This window comes from Pseudopodoces humilis, chromosome 1 (assembly GCF_049639895.1).
Source record: "Pseudopodoces humilis isolate 2021_Gansu_Grassland_sample_001 chromosome 1, ASM4963989v1, whole genome shotgun sequence".
NCBI classification, from domain to species: Eukaryota; Metazoa; Chordata; class Aves; order Passeriformes; family Paridae; genus Pseudopodoces; species Pseudopodoces humilis.
The window spans coordinates 82,547,742-82,559,610 of record NC_142200.1 but is presented as its reverse complement, the minus strand read 5'-3'; the positions used below and the strand labels follow the sequence as shown (position 1 = coordinate 82,559,610).

Genomic DNA, 11,869 nt, shown 5'->3' with positions numbered 1-11,869 from the left:
AAATGGTGAGGAATCTGCAGCTGCAGTGTTAGTTATAAATGATGTAATTTTCAGGAAGTGTCAGGATGAAGTGCAGTCACTGCCATGCCAGCACCCAGCACATAAATATCCCAGTGTGCTTGTTTATCCATGTGTGCTTCAGAATTGACTCTGAAATTCCAGGCCTTGGTTCTCATTCTGGTAACAGTTTGAGTAAAGTTACTCAGCTTTAGGATGCTTCAGATTAGCTTGTCCTGGAGGTAAGAGCTGGAAAGATCAGCCAGTGGCTTGGAAATGTACGGTGTAAACAAGTCAAGAAAACAAGTCTGCATAAATCTAGAGACTTGCATACCTGACTATTTTCTCTGCTAAAGTACGTGATGACAGACACGACGTCTGGATGATTGCTGGACTTTGTTGGACAGGGGCCTGGCATTCTGCCTGGGGTAACCATAGGGTTTATAACACCAGTCACAAGGTGTAAAGCACCCTGAACCTGGTGAATGGTTCTAATGGTCCTAATGAACTATATTTAAAGTGTTTACACAGTGCAATTTCATCTTCTCAAGGCCCGTAGTGTGAACTGTGGACTCTTACTATCCTAAGGATAATATACCTGGTATTTCTGCTAGGCTAGAGAAAATAACCTTTCTTCTGCTCAGTTTGCTTTAATTAATACCAGAGTTGAATTGTTGAATTGCACCACTTTTTTTCTTTTTTTTCATATTCTGTAACTTGTTTAAACCCTAATTTCTTTTGGGTTAACATTTTCTGTGCCAGATGAATACCTCAGTCTGATTCTGGAGGGATGTTTCTGGCTGTTCGGCTCCTTCTATGACATTTTTTTTCTGTGAAAGACATAGCACCACTGAATGCTTGAAACCAGATTTTCTACATAATATTTATCACTACCTGGTTCTGACTCCCTTTCCAAAATGCAAGAGAAAAAAAACCAGTGGTGCAACTCAACCGTGGCTCCTGTGAAAAATACCCAGATTCAGCTAAATTATAAATCCTTGGAAAATTATGGTTTGCACACTCCTAGCAGAAGCTTCTGAGTGTGGCTGCTGATCTCTTTGATGTTTCAGTCTGTGGACACTTGTGCTCTGGTCCATCTAAGGCTGCAGGGACTGAGTAGGAGGTTTCTGGCAATGCTCTTCTTAGTGCCTCCTGGTACAGCCATGGAGACTTGTGCTCTATGTCAATGACCTCCAAGAGATGAGGAGGAAGGGACCTGACCTTTATTTGTAGAGCTGGCATAAACAGGTGGACTAAAGCAGCCTGCAGTGAAAGACTGGAACTGGGGACTTGGAGTGGAGAAGGTACTTGGGCCTTACTGTAAGAAATCTGGTCTTGGAGCTGGGGTTGGAAACTGAGGCTGGAAACTACTGGGATGAAATGTGGGTGCCAGCTGGACCAGGAAAATGGGGAAGATGGTGCTGAAGAGTAGAAAGTGGCCTATCAGGGCTGGAGACCAGGAATGAGGGAACAAGGGAGCCTGTGACATGGAACTTGGGTGGTACAGGAGAAAATGACAGAGGAGGTTGGCACTGGGGAGCAGGAAGCTGGGGCCGTGCTTCTGAGATCCCATGCAACTGAAGGGAAGCCCAGGGTACTGTGAAAAGCAGAATGCACTCATGTAACGGAAGCATGTGGTTATGGCAGGAAGGACCTGCACAGTCAGCCTTAATTTGGGTGTTTTCTAATTTTAAATGCACATGTTTGCAACCTCAGTTTTCTTTTTAATTGAGCTTTTTGTCAGTGATAGGACTACCTGTATTTACTCTGTAGAGCTGGTGCCAAAGGGCTATCATGATGCTTTAGTATGCAAGTCCTGAACAGTGAAGTAGTTGTTATACTTAGTAAATTATGATGAAATATCTTCATGCTGTGGTGCTGTTTGTATATGAGGACTGTAATTCTCTTAAAATTCATCTACTTCAGAGGAGAATGAATTAACATGGATGATTGAGGGGCTGTCTAACTAATGGACTTCCAATATAGTTAGTGCCCAGCAACAAATTCAGTGTTGCTTTGGATAACGAAAGAGTTAGGGTTTTTAAAATAATGGGGCTTTGGTAATTGAAATTCACTGATGTGAAAATATTTTTCACATATATGTTTTCTCTTTTGTTTAATATACAGTGAAGTATTAATCATTAAGAAGATACAGGCATGACTCAGTACAGTAAAAAACAAAGACTTGATTCGTATATTTTTCTAAATATCGCCTTGTGATGGGATAAGGGGAGAGAAAAGTGCAGCTCTGGAGATAATTGCCAGAGATTATAAACCACCCCTCCCTTTCATTTTGTGACAGCTGCAGCAGCAGAGACAATATCCAGGAGTGTACAGAGAGCAACTGCTGCGGTAGCACCCCTGGTGTGTTTATCCAGCTCTCTGTACTGGCAGTAAATGTTCAAAACGCAGCAGGAGACAGCCCTGAGTGCCCGGCTGATGCTGCCCCTGCTTTGAGCAGGGGGATGGACAGGAGGATCTGCAGGGGTCCCCTTCTGCCTCAGCCGTGCTGTGCTGATGTGGGTAACACGTCTCAGGCACATCCACACGTGGTGACACTGTGCCAGAGGTGGGACCCTGGCTGGTGGGATACAGGGTTTGTGGCTCTTCCAAGGTGACTCACTGAGCGGAGTCCCGGCTGCCCCTGTAAAAGAAGCAAAGGGATGTGTCAGCAGACCCAGGTGGTCCCCAAGATTGGGAGCCTCAGGGGGCTTTTTGCACTGCCCCCTTTTTTTAGTACTGGGTGCTAAACTTCAGTGCAGGAAGCTTTCCTCCCTATCTTATCTGTGGAGGGAGATTAGCCCAGGCAGCAAGAAGGTGACTCAGAGTATGGATTTCTGCTCTGAATCACCTCCAGGGACATCTCCCCTTTGAGTGTAAAGGCAGTCAGCTGGTACTGAAGGAGCAACTTCCCTACATTTTGTACTTACAGATGTCAAATCACCTGACATGTCAATGCAGGATGAGAGAGTTGGGATTGTTTGCCTTGGAAAAGAGAAGGCTTCAGGATGACCTACCCTTCCAGTACCTGAAAGGAGCCTACTAGAAAGAAGAAGAAGGGTTTTTACAAGAGCATGTAGTTACAGGACAAGGGGGAATTGATTCAAATTAAAAAAAGAGTAGGTTTAGATTGGAAATTAGGAGGATGTTCTTTGCTGTGAGGATGTTGAGTCACTGTAACAGGTTGCCCAGACATGCTGTGGAAACCCTAGAAATGTTCAAGGCCAGGCTGGATGGGGCTCTGAGAACCTGATTAAGTGAAAGGTGTCCCAGCCAATGGCAGGTGGAGTTTGGACAAGATGATCTTTAAGGTCCCTTCCAACTCAAAGCATTCTATGGTTCTATGATTCACTATGAAAGTTATGATTAACTGATAAGCATTTACAAACTATTGCTATCAGGAGAAAATTATTGATCAAATTTCTGCAACCCAACCCAAGGACAAAAAGTGGGCAAAATGGCACACAGGTAAATAGAGACTTTGTTACTCTCTTAAGGCAGGCACATTGACCATCTTCTCCTTCTTGAAGCTTTTAATCTTAATGAAGGGGTGAGGGCTCTCATTAACTTTAGGGTGGAGTTTTTTTCTTTTTCGAGGGAGACTGGGATTTCACAGCAATTTATAAAATGGAGTTACCACAAATATGCATCCTTTTTACGTGCCTGTTTTCAGGTTAGTGACCTATAAAAATACTCACTCTCTTGAATCTTTTAAAGCACACAATAAAGCAGAGTTTTATGGAAGAGAACAAGGGAATGTGTATGAGCCTGTCAGATTTCAACGAGCCAAATTGTTCATCGTAATTTTATCACCAGGTATCAATATGAGAAGTGACAATTACCTGTGATCAGCGGGGCTTGAAGCTGTTTCCACCAATAGGTGCTTTTTAAATCACTTTTGTCTCGCAGCTTTAGGCAACAGCCTTCTGCAAAGCTTTTGTGCAAGGTGTGGGGTTTGACAGGCCTTGACTCAGTAGCAATTTTAATGCTCAATGTAATTTTCCCCCCTTAGTCCCAGAGCTCTGAGATCATAGAAGTCTTCATTTTTTTCCACTGAAAGATGTTACCTGAGCAGGGGATATTATGAAGTTTGGTGAGGTACTGCTGTCTCATGCATGTCTGCTCACTGGCTGCTGGACTGAAGGGAAAAGCACTGAACTCTCCCTGCCTCTTGCTTGGGGAGGGTTCAAAGAAGCTTCTTTACCCCATTCCCTCAAAGAAGATTTCTTTGTCTCATTGATTTAATAAACAACAACAAAAATTAGGGACATTACTGTTTCATTTCTTCTCCTCTGACAGTTTGGTCAACTGTTTCAAAAGCAGCTGAAAGAAAACAGGAAGATAGAAGGATACACAGTGAGGTTATATAAACTTTATTTCTCTAGGAAACTGGGCTACAATGAGTTCCTAGGCTTTTTAATGACAGAATAAACATTGGAAATATTATTTAAACCTCCAGTGTTGACTCAGAAATGAGAAGGAATGGATCTCCCATGTGCTGATTATTTTTAAAACACTCTCGAGCTCCCATAAAACCATTCAGTTTTATGATTATTTGGTGGCTTGTTTCTGGAACTGAAAGTTTGACACTGAGGTCTTACATACATATTGTGTATTAGAGGTCTCTCAGGCGATCATAATGGAGAAACCATGAGTTAGCTACCTTTGTTATGATATCCCAGTGCTACCCCAGCACTTGCAGGGATTGCTCCTATTATTCCTGTGAATGATAGGTGTTCCCACCTCCCTGGTACTGGGTATGCTTGAGTGAGTGTGTCTGACAGCAGTTTGCTCTCATTGAGTGTTACATATGATGCGCTTATAAGAATTGTTAGAAGAGTCCAGGTGGGGGAAAAAAAAAGTCCCCATATCCAACCAGACTGGTGAGAGGATAGCAAAGGGCAGAAGAGCACAGCTGCCTTTGCATGGCAGAGTGCAGGGCTGTCCTTTCATCCGTCTTTCGACGACTCTGGCACTGGATGAATCCTTTTGATCCTTTTTATTCAGGTAGGAACTGAAAAGGGCAGTACCAAAGAACTTGCAGCCTTTTACAAATCCATCTCCTTGTGAAAAGTTTTATTGAAATAAACCATGTGAAGCAATATGAAGATGAAATCTATTTATCTTTCTTTTCTTCTTCCCAAGACTATTGCTGTGAACTTTTCAAGATTTCCTCCCCAGAGACTTACAGACTCTTCTCATAACAGGTGCAGCCTGGGGAACGATGGCAGCAATCCAGGGATCCTCCTGGGAGTAATTACCTTTTCCAGTTCCCCTCATCTGCTGCATCTCTCTGGTAGAACTTCTGCCAGGAGCTGTGCACGGTAATCCATTCAGCAGAGGGAGTCAGATGCTAAAATCTGCGGTAGCCCCTCCAGAGCAGGACCTTGTGTTAGCATGCGGGATCTGAAACACTTGATTCTTTGCTGTCTGCCTAACTTGGATGGTGGTGTGTGGGGTGACCTGGTCTCAGCTGAGCTGGCTAAACTCTGCTGTAATGATACAATCACAGCAGCAACAGCAGCAGTATCATCGAGTCATTGTGTAAATGCTCTTCAACACTGCCCTGCGAGATCCATCTCGGCGAGTGTGTGATCTTTTTCTACATCTGTGTAGCCCCTCTGCCTTATGTGTGGACATCACCTGCAGCAGGCCTGACCAGTGCAGAGTTGGAGGGACATTTGATTCCATTTTGCAATGCATTTTCCTCCCTGGAGTCCATGGAGATCTGGTACCATAGCACTGCCTGTAGGCACCAGATGCCACTTTTTTTCTGAGGAAGAAAGGGGAAAATGGCCTAGGAAAAGGTAGGGACTTGGTGCACAGAGGCATGTAAGGATTAATCCCTCCCAAACCTGGTATGTCTCTTCGAAGACAGGATGTTACAGGAATTCACTGATGAGAATTTGGCATAAACATCTTCTTAACTTGTAAAAGCTGTACAGCCCCCCTCTCCAGCATCTCAAAGGCTTTTTCTGAACAAAATCTGTAGAACCTTGAGTGGCCATGGCAGGAAGGTGTGGGTCACAGCAGGTACCGTGGGCCACATCTCATCCCCAAGAGTAGAGGGAAGGATGGCAGGAGGCCCCTGTTCTTTTAAGGGACACCTCAGAAGCATCAATTTGGATGTTTGCTCTTCAGATTACTCAGCTGGGCAATGGAGGGGGGGAGAGGGGGAAGGGGAGATCAGCAAAATATTTCACATAGTCCTTCTAGCTGATCAACAGAGAAGCGAAAGTCAGCTGCATGTGCTAAAATGATGCCTGTGGTGTAAAATACATCGTGAGAGGTCCGAGATGGTAGTGACTAATACTTAAGAGACACATGAAGGGGGAACCAGAGTCAAACTGATGGCTGAAATTTGACCTATTTGACTTCTCCTGTGTTATCTCAATTATTTCATTAGGAAGTTTTGAATCAAGAAGCCCTGTGGGATGCAAAAAGCTGCTTCAAACGTTCATTGTGAGAATGGTAATTGAGTTTTAAATATTTATGGCAGAACCTGGAGTTGTACTAGTGAATGCATTATAGGCTCTCCCTAGTGGTAAGCCTGGCTTGCAGGAGACCTTGCGCTGCAAATAGCCCCAGTACAGTGAGGAAGGGGAAAAGGAATTTTATTTTCTGAAAATGATTTATTTAGCTGATTTTAGAGGGCTTACTCCTTCCTAGGCAACACTTTGAACGTGGAGCTACAGGATATGGGGAGGAGAAAGGTGTTCTAAACAAACCTGGCACCTGGATAACCTACAGGTCTGTGTTCACACCACTTGCAACTGTTTGTCCCCAAAAAACACTGGATCTGCAAAAAGATGAGGCCATGAGGAGTGGAAGCCTCCTGCCTACTGTTGCCATTTGTAGCTCTTGCCACTTGGCATTACTGATCCCATGTGAGACGCTAGGAGGTACGTACGCATTTTTTTCTTTTACTGCTGATGGAAATAGGATTGTTTTCTCTGCAGGGAGAGCAGAAACGAGTCTATGGTTCTGTGCTCTGTTGCCGGCATAGGCCTTGGTGCAGTGGATAAAACCCAGGCCCTCGCCTGGCTCTGGGTCCGCTATGGTAAGACAACACAGCACATGCACATATGACTTTAAGGTGCACTACTAACACGGCTCTAAAGCGCCAGCTGAGATTGATGGTCCTCAAGGCACTTGAGCCGGAGAGCCTGCCTTGCGCGGGGTGTCCGACAGCCCCGCGTTGCCCGCGGGAGCAGCTCCGCAGGGCGCGCGGGGCAGGCGCCGCTCTGTCCCGCCGGGAACGCGCTCAGGTGCAGCCGTCCCTCACCTTGGGCCAGGTGGCACAACGAGCTGCAGCTTAAAGCCGCAGAGTCCTTCCTCAACCCTGAGGAACCCCCCGGCCGCCGCATGCTCCCTCGCCCCGCTGGCGGGCCCGGGTGGCACCGTGCGGGGCACGGGGTGTCCGCGGCCGCCAGCCCGCCCCGCTCCGGCCCCGCTGGGCAGCCCAGCCCGCGGCCACGGAGCAGCCGCCGGCCCCGGCTGGGGCGGGGTGGGGCGCACCGGGGTCCGGGGCGGCTCCGGCGCTCCCCGGCGCCTCGGCCCCGCCTTCCTCGGCCCCCCCCCCCCGCGGGGCGGGGGGGACGGGGGGGCGGCGCCGGCTGCCGGGGCGCAGGCGCGGGCCGCGGGGGCGGGCGCGGGGCTGCCATCCCGCGGGCGGGCGCGGCGGCGGCGGCGGATGGCGGCAAGGTCAGTGGGCGCTCGCTGCCCGCCGGCCGGGCTCCCCCGGGGCGGCCTCCCCGGGGGCGGCGAGCGATGCTCTCGCGCGGTAGATCCAGCGGCGGGGGCGCTTCTCCCTCCTCCTCTTCCCGGCGGGGAGCGGGGCCGCCGCGGGCGCGGATGCCTCCCGCCCGGGCGAGGGGCAGACGCGGCTTTCGCAAGCGCCTGTCCCGGGCGGCCCCGCCGCGCCGGGGTGGCCGCGGCAGAGCGGGGTGGCCCCGGGCGGTGCCGCGGCGCGATGCGCGGTGCAGGTGAGCGGCCGAGCAGCGCCCGCCGCCGCCGCCGCCGCGTCCCGGGAGGGCGGCGGGCAACGAGGTTACTTCGAAACGCGGCGGGGTCGCGCCTGTATCGCGCCAGCGCTGCTCCGCGCGGAGGGGGGTCATCCGTGTGCTTTGCGAGCAAGTAAATCCAGATAACTTAGAGTCGGCGTTTGGTGGGGTTCTTTGTTCCAGCGGGAGGTTCGGTGGTGCTTTTGCCTTGGGTTGGTTTTTTTTTTTGGGGGGGGGGGGACTGATTTCCCTTCCTTATGCCGGCAGTTAGCGGAGAAGATACGCGGTAACTCGGGTGCTGTCATTTAGTGCCAGACATCTCGCCGGGCTTTCAGAAAAAGGTTTTAATTATTTTTTTAACCAGCCTGGAGGAGAGGCGTGAAGCCCCCTGTCCAGGTAGGAGCCCCGCTGTACGGAGCGGCAGCGCTCAGAGTTCCTTACGGCGTAAGATACCGACCCAGCTGAGGTCGAGCTGCCAAAAATGGGATTTACGGACCCTGCCGACATCCGTCACCCAAGCGCTTTGTTCCGATACGCCGTCCGGTGGAGGGACTTCTCCGGGAGCAGCTCTGCCTCTTCCTGAGATGTGGATACACTTAGGATATGTGCGCCAGGGTGTCAGCCGGCGAGGCATTAAGAGTGTGTGTTTGTGTAATAGGTGTCTTACAAAAAAAAAAAAAAGAAAAGCAAACAGCCTTTTGATGAGGTCCCATTAATTGAACTGTAAACATAATAATTCCTCTGCGCTTGTTTGCTCACTGAAACTCTTCCTCCTTCTCATCGATACGGCCCATGCTTGTTTTTTTTCTCTTTTTATTTTTGTTTTCAACTAGTACATTTTAGAGAGCTTTTGATACAGGTTTACTTAGATTTTTTGCCTGATTTAGGCTGTTGGAAATTATTTGTAGCCTTTGCACTTAGGATGAGTATGAAGGTCCTGTTCTCAGCCCTTCTGTACCACAGGCCTTTGTGAAATGCCCAGCGAGTCTGTACTAATGTAGAGTGAGCCTATGGGATGACAACAACAGCAGTCTAGGAAAAAAGTCCTTCTGCTGCAAACTCTGCTCTTGGCTATGTAACAGTGTGCGGCTTCTGGTTGCATGAGAAATGGAATGTAAAAGTAGCCCTGGCTGAGGAGTGCGAAGGTGGGACAGCCTTGTGCTGTTGCTGGCCGTGGCACTGGCGTGCCCATGGCTGTGGGGATGGGGCTCTGTGGAAAATTCCTGCTATACACAAGCTGGCAGTACAGTTAAAAAGCCCAAGCCTCTGGCTCGAATCTCTGAGGTCTCTCAGAGGGTTTGGACAGCTGGCCAGGTATGTGAAGACAAATGAAAATTATGCCTGTTTTTTGCTGCTTTTGTGGGGGGAAGAAAGTTGGTTGGACCACATACCTGATAGAAGTCTTATATGCATGTTGTGAAGTCTTCCTGGGAGTATTGGACAGTGCTGTCAGATATTCAGAAATGCCAGGAAAACAATAAATATTATTTTGGCCTTAATACACCGTGTTTAATTTATATGTGGAAATGCAAGAACTCAGAATGAGCTTCTTTCAGGATCTGCTGTGGCTTAGGAGAGTGCCCAGGGAATGGGCAAGTAGATCCTTCTGGGTGCTGGTCACCCTTTCCAGAGGGACTCACTTGGTCATTCAGCTTTGCCAAAATCCCTGGATATATTTTTGTCATACGTGTTCTTGGCTTTGGTTCAGGGCTCTCACCTTGACCCCTCGATGATCTAGATCGGCAACTCCATCAGCTGCAGTCTGATGGAGGCTTCAGCACAGGTTTAATATCAGTCATGTGAGTTTCCCCTTAGAAATTAGAGGGATACTTGAAAACAAGCTTGCATGTGGAGATTTCAAGCTCAGGATTGTCTCTTACAAGCTTTTTCAGGATGTGAACTGCACATTGTTTTTCCTTTCATGGGACTGAGAACAAGTGCCATATCATGTTTAGGTTCCCTCCAGAACAGCTGACCATACTTGGGACCAATACTGGCAGAGTAGGAGCAGTGGTGGTTCTTTGCTGGAGTTTTATGGAGTTCTATTACTTTATGCTTGGGGCTTGAAATCTTGCTGGAAGCTAATGAAACTTATACTCCTAAATGCTCAAGCCATCCTTTTGAGCAGAATGTAGTTTTCTAAGTCAGTGAAGTATTTTTCAGATTGTGACCTCAGTCAGTTGATGGGGCCTGGAGGATACAGGTCTAGTGGTGTGAATGGATCTAGATGATGCCCTGATCAGCTGACATGACTCTACCCAAGACCTGGTGATTTGTGGTTCTGACCACATGGCTCTTGACTTTGGGACTTCAGCCTTTTTATAGACTGTCCTTACACTGCCTTTTGTATACCTGTATTTATTTGTCAGCCGCTTCTGCAGCCCCCTTCCATACACTGAATAGAAGATATTCAGGCAAGTAATGTCACTGACTTGAGTGGGGTTATTCAGCTGAGTGAGTGGTGTGCAATCCAAGTTCAAAGCAGTAGATTTTGGGTGTGAGTGCTCTTTTTGTGGAATATATGGGAAACTAATTTCTAGAGCCTGGGATCTTGGCATGCCTTAAATTTTCTCCTGTTCTTACGCTTTGCCTCTGTCTGGTGGGTGGGTGGGCTGGAAGTCAGATGGAAGGCTGGGCTTTCCACCCCTTACAGAAAGCAGCTCTTCAGAGAAATTCCACAGCTGTTTGTGAGTCTGTCTGGAGTTGCCTTCTTTGTCGCTGCTGTTTCCTCCTGCTGTGCTGTGCTCGGAGCAGAGGAGTCCTTGGGACTGATGCAGCTCTATAGAATGATCTGTCACACCGAGCTGGGTTAGAGGAAACCCTCCCAGCCTTCATCAGTGCAGCCTCTCCCTGACTCCCGGACAGGCCAGGGCTCAGCATTTGCTGCTCTGACTGCAGCAAGAGCTGCTCCTGCCTAAAGGCAGCGATGGTGGCCAAGCACCACCAGCATGGGTTGAGGGACACTGGGGATGGCAAGCAGAAAGATGCTGAGGTCTCCAGGATGAATTCATTTCCAGGGTTGTGAAGGAGAGCTGCTTTCACACTGAGATCTGAGTAATAGTCCTTCAGCCCTGACAAAGCATTTCACCGCTTTCAGATGCAAATCCCCTTTCCCTGTTTTTCTGCTGCAGAAATTACCTGTTCAGAGCAACCCCCAGATGTGAGTTTGAAATTTGCCCCTTCCTGCTCCAGATGTGTAACAGCTGGGGGTGGTTACAGAGCTGAACTGCATTGTGTGCTATGCAGCTCGCATGCTGGGCTGAGCAAGGCATTTTTTTTTTGGGATGTAGCAGAACATGGGAACACCACTAATCAAACATCATAGTTTTCATCTGGTTTTATTTTATTTTAACTTAGTTTCCCCAGGAAATGAGTGCTGTTTGTTTCCTGTTTGGCCAGTTTCAACCAAATTGCACCAATGGTTGGCAGTCTGTAAGATCGCTAATTTCCCACTTGTGTTTGCTAAGAGTAGTGAGTGGCTGGGAAATCTTTGAAGCAGTGCTCTGATGGAAACTAGACTGCTTCTCTCTGCTCTGCCTGGTAGCAGCTGCCCAGCCAGGCATTGCATGTGTGTGGTCAGACACAGCACCTCTGCAGCCCTGGCCAATTTGCAGGGTGTGTGTGGTGTCCAGGGCAGGGGTGGATGCGAGGCAGCATTGAAGGGAGCTGCAGGGGCAGGAGGGCAGAGGACACAGATGCCCCACAGATGAGTCCTGTTTGTTACTCTTCCTTGCAACATGGCTACCCTTGGGTTTGTCAAGCTAAAACTGCCCAAGATTTAGGAAGGCTTGTAGGCTAACAGCCACAACTTGGACAGGCCTGCTTTCTCTGACCTCCAGGACACCTTGGGAAGTGAGCTTTGGAGCAGA

The 11,869-nt window shown here is 48.5% G+C and overlaps 1 protein-coding gene across 2 annotated transcripts in view; it reads left to right on the top strand.

Moving 5' to 3' along the window:
- Positions 1–7,616: 7,616 nt before the first annotated feature.
- The window catches only part of RNF152 (ring finger protein 152), a 39,859-nt gene continuing 35,606 nt past the window's right edge, over positions 7,617–11,869 (top strand). The window contains exon 1 of one of the 2 annotated variants that reach the window (XM_005526471.3): positions 7,617–7,701. The gene's annotated coding sequence lies outside the window, so the exon portion shown is untranslated. Of the gene's footprint in view, positions 7,702–8,084; positions 8,134–11,869 lie in introns of those variants that run through there. The other variant, XM_088060430.1, reaches the window with a different exon arrangement.